Source organism: Miscanthus floridulus, chromosome 15 (assembly GCF_019320115.1).
Source record: "Miscanthus floridulus cultivar M001 chromosome 15, ASM1932011v1, whole genome shotgun sequence".
Taxonomy (NCBI): Eukaryota; Viridiplantae; Streptophyta; class Magnoliopsida; order Poales; family Poaceae; genus Miscanthus; species Miscanthus floridulus.
Window position 1 is genome coordinate 39,794,250 of NC_089594.1, and position 13,011 is coordinate 39,807,260.

The window sequence follows — 13,011 nt, forward strand, 5'->3', positions numbered from 1 at the left end:
ATTGGTATTGCTTCCTGGCTTTTACGCTTCTTCTCATCCCAAGTGATGTTTATCTGGGCTTTTACATGGCTTTTTTATCACTTGGATGAGATATTCGACTTTGGTGTCCCAAACCATTTCTTTGTGCTTGAATGTTGTCAATATCTAATCTTCATAGAAATAAAAGGAGGAGAAGAAGAGCACATCATTCAATGCTTCATCAACCAAAAGCAAGAGGAACAGAGAAGAGCTAAGTGATGATGAGGAAGAGAGCTCAAGTTCAAGCATTGATGATTAAGAAATGGCCCTCTTTGCGAAAAGATTTGAGAAACTCATAAAGTAGAAGGGCTTTGGTAGTAGGAGAAGAAGATCTTTGTCAAGGAGGAAGGAATAAAGGAGACACTACGATTGTGGGGAATTTGGTCATCTCATAGCTGATTGCCCCAATAGGAACAAGTCCTCCAAGAAAGACTAGAGCAAGAACATGGAGAACAAGGAAGGCTAAAGCATGAGCTTCAAGAAGAATAAGACGCATGCATATTATGTTGAGTGGGACTCTAATTCCTCCACAAGTGAAGATGAGGAGAAGACACCATCCACGTCACTTGCGGGCATCGTCATCAACAATAATATCTCCATCTTGGACACACCATCATGCCTCATGTCCAAGGGACCGAAGGTACAATTCAATGAGAGAGCTATTAGTGAGAGTGAGGATGAGGAACCCTTCAAGGAGGAACTCATCGAATTTTACAAGAGGCCCTTGTCCTTATGAAGAGGGAGGAATCCAAATAATTGTGCAAGAGGCACAAGGCTCTTGAGCAATCCTTTGAGGAACATATGACAAAGAGGCTCTACTAAACACTCATGAGGAGCTCAAGAACGCTCACTCTTCTCTTCTTGCTCAAAGGAATGAGCCTATTGGAAAAGCAAGTGTAGGAGTCACTTGAGATTTAATTGATGATTCTATTTCTGCTCTTATTGTTGTTGCTACTAGCAAAGCGACTCCCTTGAGTGAATTATCTCTCATTATGGTGAATGATACACTAAAAAAGGAGATAGATGAGCTTACCCATGCACAAAGCAAAGCTTAGATCTTGTTTACGGCAAGGCTTAAGGAGACAATAGGCTCCTTATTCTCCGTTGCACTTCATTGGGAAGCACTGGATAAATCCGATGGTCTTCACATACCTCTGCAGAAATATGTTGCTTGTCCCCTAAGCTTTGATGATGGTTCCATTCAAGCACCAGAGTTATCCGGTGACTGCAGAAAACTCTTGCCATCTCTGGTGCTCTACAAAGAGCACCGCCGAAGAATTCTCATGGCTAACTACAACCATCGTTTGGCTAGTTTTCTTTGAGTCTTTTTATCTGGGTTTCTTTTACTTGATTTCTTGGACTTCTAGCATGTATTCTAAGTCTTCAATGGTTTTCCTTGGTCTTCCTTGAGGTGTTGATCACTTGATACTCATGTTGCCTTTGTCCAAGCCATCATTGCATCCAAATGAAGTAAATGCCTTATGTACTAGCAAATAACATTAGTTCATTTTGTCAATCAACCACCAAAATCACATATGGCCTATTCAAGGTGCCATTTTGCTTACACGCGTCATCGAAAATGCCTTCACCAATGTTTCATCAAGGGGCTTCACCATCAGCTTCGTCATCATCGACATCACCTTTGCCATCAATTTGGAGCGATGGTATCGCCATCAACATTGATATCCTTAACTTTGCCTTTGCCATCAATTTGGAGTAGGGGGGATAACATCAACATCTTTGACCCCTCCTTCATTAGCAATTTCGAACTGCACGAGGGCGATGAGGAGGGACATCAACGACATCTGTAACAGCAACCACGGTTACATCATATACTTCAAGTATGCGCAAGATTTTGCCAGACGCACCAACCAAGAATGGTTGGTGAGGAATGTATTGGACAAGCAAACTACCCAAAGCAAAGTGTTGCCTAGCTCCCATGAGCGAAAGTTTGAAGATGTGTCTATAGCTACATCCGCTACGTTGACTACTTCGCCTACACCAACTTGTTCGGTGAAGGCTCACTTATGAAGAGAAGCTATCAAGGACTCGAGACTAAGTAATGGAGTAAGCTACCAAAGGCCAAGATTTGAGGTTTGAGCGAAGTTTTGCCAAACACTAGATGAAGATAAAAACATTTCTATGTGAGCTTCATATAGATGATAGTCATGTGCATGCTCTTTTACTCCATACCCTTATTTCCCACAAGGTTTTTGGGATGGAGCTGTTACTAAAGCGCACACACATGGGTTGTGAAGGGCGGTCATTGTAGCCAAGTCTGAATTGTAATTGGGCCATATTTAGTTGTATTCAACTATTGGGTCTTTTACTTCTGATCAAAACTAAAAAGCTGAGGGGCTACTGTAGGGGTGTATTATATACGATGGACCACATTAAAGCAGCTCTAAGAGTTTTGTAAAACAACTCCCTATTTTTATATTTTAGTAAAAAAGGAAAAAGTGCCCTCCAACAGTTTAGTAAAAGAGCTCCTTAAAAATAAAAAGTTGCCAAATATTCTCTTCAACTCATAAGTTTTCACAGTCGAGAGGAACTCAGTATCCGCTTCTCGTCCGGTGTTTTTCTTGGGAGATCAGAATAAATTGGACACATAAATAAATTAAGAAAATAAAGGATTCCTGATGAGAAAATGGCAAGAGACAAATAAACTATTTAAAAAGGTTTGGTTGGTTAGAAATAGTTGAGGGTTCCCAATGTAAAATCGTTTAAGAAGCTATTATAGGAGATTGTTGGAGGACAAAATTTAAAGTTGTTATTTCTTTTGTTAACTTGCTAGATTTATTAGTTTAGCAAGTAAATTATACCAAACTCTTAGGGATGCTCTTAGGGTGTTGTTTGAGAATGTTTAAGGCCCATTTGTAGCCCTAGAGACTTTGTTTCATAAATATAAGCTCCATTAGGGGAAGAATGAAAACCTCCCCTCTCACCTCCCCTATAAAAGGAGGAGGGAGGTGAGGACCCTTGGCTCTTTATTCATTTGCCACTATCTCACTTGCTCTTTACTCCCACCTCTCACTATTTGGACCTAGACCAACACACATCTATAAATTGTTTGCCTAAACGGTTGTTTAGCCTATTTAAACATCGTGTAAAAGCTACATGGTGGTATGCCATTTTCATTTAATCATCCGTTTAGCCTATTTAATTGACCGTGTAACCCATTTAATGGACCATTTAGTCTGAGTAATGGCTAAATAGTTGGTGATTGGCTGTTTACCATTTAGCGTTTAGGAAGACATTGCATTCATAAGAAAGCTTACCTAGAGGGCTTTTAGATACTCCTCTTTATATCTTTAGATAAATTTGAGAACTTTGCAATCTCAATGGGTCTAATATAATTATTCTCAAACAAAACTTTCTCACCAAGTATATCCATATTTATGAAACCCATCAAAGAGAATATCCTATCGCAAGAAATATTAAGGAAGTAGTAACTAAAGAAGGGGAAGAAGTAGAACATGAAAATGAATGAGATAATCTACCATGAGACCTCTCATTATTGGTGTTCCACTTAATAAACTTTTTTATCATGCTTTAGTTCCTTCATTACTACTATTATGTTCATTATAGTTTGGAGTGTGTTTCTATTGGTGTTGGGGTTTTTAGATTAGTCTCTTGATCTCTCCCTCATAGCACACTTTTTACCTCTTCTTATCTAAATGAATTGTGGATACATCTGTTTCCTTAACATACTGAAACAACTTCCATTATTCATATCAAACCAATAGCAATTCATAAAAGCTAAATCTTGTAATCAATGGTGGTGAAATGACACAAAGTTCTTCTACGTCATTCAAGAAAAAATAAACATAACAAACATATTGAATATATAAAACACATCCTATTTTATAACATGAAAACCCTTCTCGCCAGCAGTGTTGTAGGCCTGAACCATCTTCTATAATCCACATCTCCGAAGCTCAATCATCCACAAATCCAATATACTCAATGGGGCTATAGTTTAAGCGCTCTCAATCACATTTGAATGGAAAAGACCCAACAATAAAGTACTAGTCTAAACAAAGACTAAAAACAAAAATAATATTAGTATTATATAGTAAATAAGCTATGATGTACAATAAAAAATCATGGATATGATTACCTAGAGTGTCTTTCCAAGACCCATTTTGTTTGGCATAAAACATCCTGGCATATCAGTGCAGTGCATTGACCAAGGCCACTGTATTCCTTTCTTTGAGGTTTTAGGATCTGGTGCAGGTTTCTCGGTAGTGTGAAGATCTGGTGGGGTGAGGACTCGTAAGACATGATGGATCTATGTGATCACCATATACATGGGAGTTGCCAGAACCCTAACCCGATGACATCGTGGGAGGAGGCACGTGAGTGAGGTTGCGGAGTGTGTTGGAGAAGGCAGAGACGAAGAGAGGAACTAAATAATATATGAGGAAGTATAGGACTGTAGAGAGTGGGGCAGGAAGAAGGTGATGGGATTGAAGGTGTATTAGTAGGAAAAGTAATATCTTTTAATTATATAGATTAATCCATCGGTTAGTGTGTTTTCTTGCGATCTGGTGGCTTAGCTTCTGAGATAATTTGTCATTTACTGTTGGGTTAATTGGATCCATGTTGTTACAATTTTCTATGAGATATGCTATTAGTATTTGTCTATTTTGAATTGTGTCATTACCATTCTTGGTCTACTTGAATAGTGTCATATTCTGCATCCCTAATGATGATGGTGACTATATTTAAGTATTTCCCAAAACACCCATTTCTTCTCCCTTGGCTTCTCATGCCTTCTAGTAGTAGCGGTCATCCTGTGACCTTGAAGGAGCTCATGACATTATCTTTCTAGTACTCCCGTTGCCAACACTCTTGACACGCGGCCGCCTCGGTTCATCGCTGCTCTGGTCGCCTGATGGCGGCACGTCCGACTAGGGAGTTGCCACATGGAAGAGCACAATTAAACGACTAATCATGTTGTTGAGTTGTAAAGCTGATTCTATAGTTAGACATGATGTTTGTGGTGCAAGGATGCCCCTCAATTTCATATTGATGACAAGTAACAGCAAAGAAAACTCAAAGTAGTTCAAATTGATTCTATATTTTCTTTTTTTGTAGGGTTGATTCTATCTTTTCAATTAAGTTACGAAAGCATTGTACTATCAAGAGAGACAGAAAACATTGTGGCTAGCGTTGCAAAGTGCTTACTAACATCTAACAAAACAGGAGCGACACTAGCACACACACAAGCACCAGGGATACAAAGAAAATCTAACTTGTGCTGCATTATCGGATGGTCCAGAACCACCAAGCTTCTTTGCAGTGCTGGAGATTGGTCCAACAATACTGTACTTAACTATACCATGGGCTTTGGAGTGAAGGGGTATAGATACTCCTTCCCTCTCCACCCCAATGGTAACTGCTCATTTCTAACATTCCATTTCTAAAGCCTTGCTATCTCTTGAGTTCCTAAGCCTTCCAACTGCTTTGCTTTGATTCTTGGTGATTGCTTGTGAGTTTGTGGAGATTTCTTGTTAGAAAGAGAAGCTTGTGAGTAGTCCTTGAGTTTGAGCGCACTTGTGCTATTGCCGATTGCATGTTAGAAGTCTTCTACTCTTGGAGCTTGGCTCCTAGACGGTTGAGGTGTAGCTCCGGGAAGTTTGTATTACCCACTGCGATTGATAGTAAGAACCATCAAGCTCAATCTATTGTGGTCACTTGAGAAGAGGATGTTGGGTGGAAAAGACCTAAGCCTTTGTGGCTCCTCAACAACAGGGACATAGGCAAACCCTTGTGGTTGTGTTAAACCTTAGGATAAGTTGCTTGTCTTGTCCCTTTGTTGAGTTCTCATGCTCATGCAAGTTTGATTTTCTTGTTAGCATTTCCACCTAATCTATGCTTGGGTAAGATTAGGTCTTGCTGTAGGTTAAGGTTCAAACACACCTAGGAAACTCCTAGGAAAGCTGATATTTAGATTGATTGAATTTCCACGTACTTATACTATGTTTGAGGGTTTCATCCCTCTGCCCGGCATTACTGGACATTTGTCTAGAACTACCACATAAGTCTAGCAGTTCTTGAGGAATATCTGGTAGTGCCAGCCATTACTGATTCGCTGCTAAGTGTGTGTATATTTTTAATTAGGCCTATTCACCTTCAAGTGTGTGCGCTCTAGGCCCTGCAAATCCTTTTCATCACATCACTGCTCTTGGCCTCGCCATGGTGACCTTAAACTAAAGAAAGAGAGAGAGACAAGTATGAGGAGAGAGATTATGCTCTCGTTGATCCAGTAGTAGATGCATGGCACCAGAGAACAAACTTGAGGCTCCAAAGCGAGCATAATTGAAGGGGAAAAGGGGAAATAATGGCCAGTGGAGGCGGTAACGAGGTAAGGACCTAGGATGGCTAGAGAGGGGTGAATAGCCTATTAAAAAACTTTTAAATCACAACACTTAGACAAAGTGGTTCGAATAAAAGACAATCCTAATAGCTACTACTTTGCCTAGCCTAAGCACTTCAAAGCAAGCCCCCTAATCAATCCTAGTAGCAATGATCATAATCAAATAGTTCACACCAAAGCTACCAAGGCAAACTAACAAGCTATTTGAGCTACACAAGTAAAGCAACTAAGTAGTGAAAGGCCCTAGTTTGGTTTTGGTAATTGAGTGACAACCTTAAGTGGACAATATGTGTTTATGTTGAGATACACAGATGATTAGTCCACAGGTACTCTAGTGTGAGCAACACTTGAAGCCATAGTGGAGAGGTGGCTTGATTATGTTGCAAGTGCTCAACTAGTGAGATGAAGGAGCTCATTTTATATATGAGCCATGACATGATGTCTTGTGGCTAGGTGGAGAAGATCAAGGGGTATGGCTTGGGTATGAAGGACCAGATTGTAAGCATGAAGGGCAAGCTAGAGGCTTGGCCGGTGTGATGGACCATCGAGGCGGTGAAACAAGAGTGGAGAGCTTGGTGCCAATGGAGTAAGACAATGATGAAGAGCAAGCGAAGCTGCAATCGATGAACCAATAAGGCCACATGATGACATGAAGTGGATCATATCATTCAAGATAGAGATCAAGACAAGTGTTCATTTGTGTTGATGATCAAGTGGCTTAATGAATAGTGATGGACGAACTTCATGATATGAGCAATGATCAAAGGTAGCATGGTTGGCTACATTGATTGTCAGGATCAATGCCCTCTTAAGTGAGTACCCAAAATGATAATCCATAAGGGATTATTAAGTTCAACACATCTCTTAATAGGTCATCCTGGTACATCCCCCATGAGATGTACTCGGGCCGGCCTCATCCAGGATCAGCTCGAGAGAGAATACATCACAACCATGCTTAGGTTACATCACAAGTTCAAGCATTAAAGTTTACAAGTCTTGGTTCACACACTTAGTTCATAACACGAGCACACATCATAGTCTACATCAAAGTCTAGCAGAAGTCTTTCAACATAACATAGTTCATGATAACTGATACACGAGTGTGCCACATCCATGTATCTATGGGACACGGAATCATTCACCACTCCTGATCTGGTGAGGGGTCTAGAGCATAGAAGAATCCATGGATAGGAGCTATGGTACCTACAAAACTTAGGATCACACAGGGTGAGTATTCGAATGTACTCTGTAGGACTTACCTAGTATAGTAAACAAGGATTATGCATTTGGGATAGTAGCAAGGAATGCGTATCATTTGCATAAAAGCATTTATACCAGAAGTAAAGGTGATCTATGACATAGCAGTAGCAAGTGTAGCATAGGTAATCAAGTGTAAGCGCTTAGCCAATTGGAGCTTAATCTTCCACGATTCCTAGTTTCCAAACCCAACTCTAGTCCGCATCTAGAAGTTAGAACTTATTGCTTTCAAAAGTAAACTCTGTAGAGGGGTACAAGTTAACCCCACTCAAAACAAGGGATATCACCCATAAGACCCGTCAGTACATAAGGCATACCTCAATGCTTCAACCTTTCCCTAACCCAGCCAAGATGTTCGATGAAAGGTTTGACTGGTCCCCAGTCAATGTCTCAGACTTGGACATTCATGACCAACGCAACCCCCTTGCCAGTTTCACGAACAAAATGGTCGCAATCAGTTACTTGGCTTGTCACCCCCATTGGCGACAAGTTATGTTCTTACTCACTATCATGGATGCACTGTCCTTAATCGGTAAGCAAGCTATGTCATTCAAGAACCTATCATCGCGTGAGTAATGAGAAACCCATCATTAGCTTGACTCTATGATCTAAGCATACTAAGTAGGGTGATTAATAAAGACACATGTGGTTGACTGGTGTGGCGATGAGTGGGCACGGCTTGTAATAGGTGAATCCTTCCCGGTTCACTAGTCATATAGTAATGTAATGATGCAATAAATAACCATAGTTCATTATGAATTTAAAAAGCATAGGAATGCATAGGGGCCTGCCTTAGACGTCATTGCTAGGCTCGGTAGCTTCTTCCTCCTAAGGCTCCTCCTCAAGCATGGGATGTTTGGGAATCACGTCACCTATATATGCATGATGTGTGATGAGTGAATTACACAAAGTACAATGCTCATGACATGAGATGTCATGCAATGATATTTAGTTGGTTAAGCTTTAGTGTTACATGAGTGAGTGTGCAGGTATACACTAAAGGTCTACTGCCTGGTGACTATTGGATAGTCTGGCGTGGATGTCGGATGCTCCAATGGTTCTAGGATTCAGTGGGAAAATGACACTCTCAGATCATCGGACTCTCTGATATAGGATCGAACACTCCGGTATTGGGTTAGTGGTCTCAGGAATCTCTCTATGTTCAGGTTTATAATCCATTGGATCATTCTGTCATGGTGACGGACCATCCGTCTGATTAGGTCTGTAGGTTTCTGCTGGCTGCTAAGTGCTTAGGCTCTATCGGATACTCTATATGTGTGACGGATCATCCGGTGTGAACTGGGTACTCTCAGGTTAAGTCTTTATAATTCAACGGACACTCCTAAATATCGATGGACGCTCCGCTGTACCAAAATCTATGGACTGGGTTCTCTGGAACTCCTCTGTCTCTGATATATAACTCGACTGACACTCCAGTGCAGTGGCAGAGACTCTGGTGAATTATAGTGCATTCTGTGTAAGTGAACAGAGGCCTATTCAGTATTGACGGACACTCCACCGATGATGTCGGACCCTCTGTCATTACTAATAGTGAATACTTCTTAGCAACTCAAAATCCAAATCTTCATCTATGGTACTTCTCCTAAAAGTGAAATCCTATGTTTAGCTTGGTTAGATCCATACTAAGGGCTACAATGAGAAGATACAAACCTCTCCAAGATGATGGAACAACTGGATCTCCCCTTTGGCAACTTGAAATCTTCTTCTTCTTGCTCCCTTCTCCTCCTAGCTCCTTATGGTAAGGGTGAAAGGGCTCCTCCCCCTTCCAACCCCTACCTCTTGTGGATTCGGGCTCCTAGGTGATCTCCAGGGCCATCTCTTGCTACATCTAAGCTTCAATCCCCTCTCCTTTCTTCTCCTTTCCTTCTCCTCTTCTTGCTTGAGTGTGAGAGAGTGTAGACAGAGAGATGAACTAAAGAGAGTGTGAAAGGTCCTTGTTTGGTTTTGGTAATTGAGTGACAACCTTAGGTGGACTAATATGTGTTTGAGTGAGATACACAGGTGATTAGTCCACAAGTACATCATGTGTGAGCAACCTATGCTATGGAGGTGAAATGGCTTGGATATGTTGCAAGGCTCACACATGTGATGAAGGAGCTCATTATTGCATATGAGACATAACATGGAGTCATGTGACTAAGGTGGAGAAGATCAAGATAAGACTTGGCTTGATGGACCGGTTGCAAGCGTGAAGGGCAAGTTAGAGGCTTTGGAACGATGGACCGCGTGGCGGTGAAGCTTGAGCAAGACTTGGTGCCGATGGATGAAGGCCATGGTGAAAAGCAAGTGAGGTCAAGATCGATGAACCAACAAGGCCACATGATGATATGAAGTGAATCATATCATTTGTGATATGGTTGGTGCATGTGTTGCATCAACAATGGAGGAGATGGAATGGAATGCACAAGGCAAAGGTATAACCTATAGGGCATTTCATTTCACTGGTCATAGGTGTGTAGAGAAGTTTATGACTAGGTTTAGGATAGATGGCCGTACTATTAAGAGGGGCAAACTTGTTTGCATATCGGTCATCAAGTGCCACTCGAGTGATCTAACTTTGCATCATTGCTAGGATCGAGTGGCATGGTGAATTGAGTGACTAATCCTTTGGAAAACATTTGTGAAAAGCTAACACACATACACAAGATGGTGAACACTTGGTGGTGTTGGCATATTTGCAAAGGAGAAGTTGTTGCTGTTGAAACAGATCAAGTTGGAGAGGAAAAGAAGAAGAAAAGGGTTAGTTATGGTTGTCCGGGGGTCGGAAGTTGCAACCTAACTCGTAGCCAATTCACAACCATTATAGAGGGTGGCACTGCCCTTTCCAGTGGCCAAAAAGTGGGCACCGCCACCCCTAGGGCGGTGCACCGCCACCCTAGGGCGGTACCCAAAAACAGCAACAACACCCTTTCGTATTTTGGGCATAACTCCTAGCTTCGAACTCCGATTTTGATGATCTAGGATTTTTTGGAAAGCTAATGAAATGCTCTACAAGCCTGAAGCTAATGAAATGCTCTACAAGCCAAGTGAGCGGTCGACACAATGGGGACTAGCTTGGTGGCAACCAAGTGAACCTCAGGATAAAAATCACCATGTCATCATCTTCCCATTGGTTTGTGATCCCCATACACAAGCTTGTATTTACTTTCATTTATATTGTGCTTGTGTAGTTGCTCTTGTAATTAGTTAGTTTGTGTAGCTTGCTAGTTACCTTCTTGGTTGTGTAACATAGAAGTAGCTCCCATACGTGACTAATATGGTTTGTGTAACCTTGTTAGGCACATTGCTTAGTTTGTGTAGCTAAGTGATTTGTGCTCACTAATTTAGCTTGTGTAGCCTTGTTATTGAGCATTGCTTATGAGCTTAGGAGCTTTGTGATTTTGCATCACTAGCATGTGTAGGAGCTCCCCGGTTGCCAAAGTACTAGTGCATAGGTTTATGTGACCTTGCTCTAGAATTGATTAGGTGAGCTCTAGCTAGCCCAGCACCTTTGTTGTCTAATTAGGATTTTTATAAGGTGCTTATGAACTTAGATAGAGAGGTGTAGTCTTGACCAGACTGATAATTTTAATTCCGCATTTGTTTTGGTTAGCCGGCATGATTTATTTTAGAAAGGACTATTCATCCCCCTCTAGTCCGCCATCTCGACCCTATAGAGTGGGAGTTCAAGAATGAGTGAGTGAGCTAGTGGGTGCTTTGCCTTGGCCTCCTGACAAGCTGGATAGGTGTGCTGTTGGGTGGGGCTAGGTGATCTCTCAAAGTGACACTTCACATTTCTACATGGGATGACTCTATCAGATGCTCTGTCATGACGATGGACTGTCCGGTGGTGTCGGTTTACTGACTAACAGGGAATGAATTCTGTCAGGTCATGTAGATGAATTAACGAATGGTCTGGTGGTGCTGGCTGACTGTCCATCAAGTCAACAGTGAGTAGTCTAAATGCAGAATGTAGCGCAGTTCAGTTTCTAGTTTTAGATTTTAGATGCAAAGATGCTCATGATGCTGATGCTCACAAGGGTGTCAAGACTGGGTCATGACATTGATGGATGATTATTGTTCATTATTTGATGAATATGAAGGTTGGATGCTTGTGTAGCATCACCAACATGGAAATAAAATGGAATGCGCAAGGCAAACATATATTTATAGGGCATTTCATTTCACTGGGCTAAGGTTAAGTAGAGAAGAGCTTGACTAGGTTTAGGATATTTGGACATATTATCAAGAGGGGCATACTTGTATGCATATCAGTCTTCTAGTGCCACTTGAGTGATCTAAGTTTGCATGCATTGCTAGAATCGAGTGGCAGTTGAAAAGAGTTTGAAAACCTTTGTAAAAATAATTTTGAAAATGCTAATAACATGGACTTAAGGTGGTGGTTGTCTTGTGTGACAACACCTGAGGTTAGCATGTTTGAAAAGGTTTGCAAAACGTCTTGAAAATGATGTCAAAGATGGTGGGGAGAAAGGAGGCAAAGTGCTCTGTAGTGTTGTTTTCTGGTGAATGGAGGATTGTCCGGCCATGGGCTGCAGACTATCAGCTGGCTAATAACCTTGGGAGCTAACTTGCTGGACAAATTTTATCTAGGTAACCGAGGTTGAATGGTGGACTGTCTTGGCCTGGGGGCTGACTGTCTGGGGTAATCGTTTGAACCCAATGACTAGTTTTTGTGTGAACAGCGGATTGTTCAGGCCCTAGGTGTCCGGGGTGACCATTTTAGCACATAATGGCTGGTTTTAGGTGAATGGCGGACTGTCCGGGCTCATAAGGGTGGACTATCTGGATTGATAGATTCAGCACGCCCAAATGGCTAGTTGGAGACTGTTGATGGTCGTTAGTGTCATCTTTAAACCATCAATATGACTTATATTTACTCTTAAAATCAATCACCAACATAGGTATTCCACACATGCACATCTTGATTTGATTGTATGGCATTTTCCTCTTTGGATCCAGAGTTTGACTTTACAATACATGCATCCCTACCTATGAGCTCCACAAAAGCCATAGTTGTAGGAAGAAAAGGCAACAACAAGTTATGCCTTGGTGAGGATTCAAAAATACCACATATATAGAGAGACTTGAGAGTGTCATACAAAGGAATCTCTAAGTTTTGTTTGAAAACTTATAAAACCTCCGAAATATGGTTGAACAAAAGAACTTGAGACATAGTGCTTGACTTGATCATTCCGTCTTTCAACTACTCAAGACCGAAGTGACGGCTAAGAAGCCCGATGAAGTTGAAGGTAATATGGGTGAGTTTGAAAATTGAATCAATTTATTTTAAATCAGAGGAGAATTTTTGATTGAACGCTTGTGTACTTTTGACT

At 41.3% G+C, this 13,011-nt stretch overlaps 1 pseudogene; it reads right to left on the reverse strand.

Annotated features, from left to right (window-relative positions):
• Positions 1-13,011, reverse strand: part of LOC136507387 (putative F-box protein At2g02030) — a 42,038-nt pseudogene that overhangs the window by 2,866 nt on the left and 26,161 nt on the right.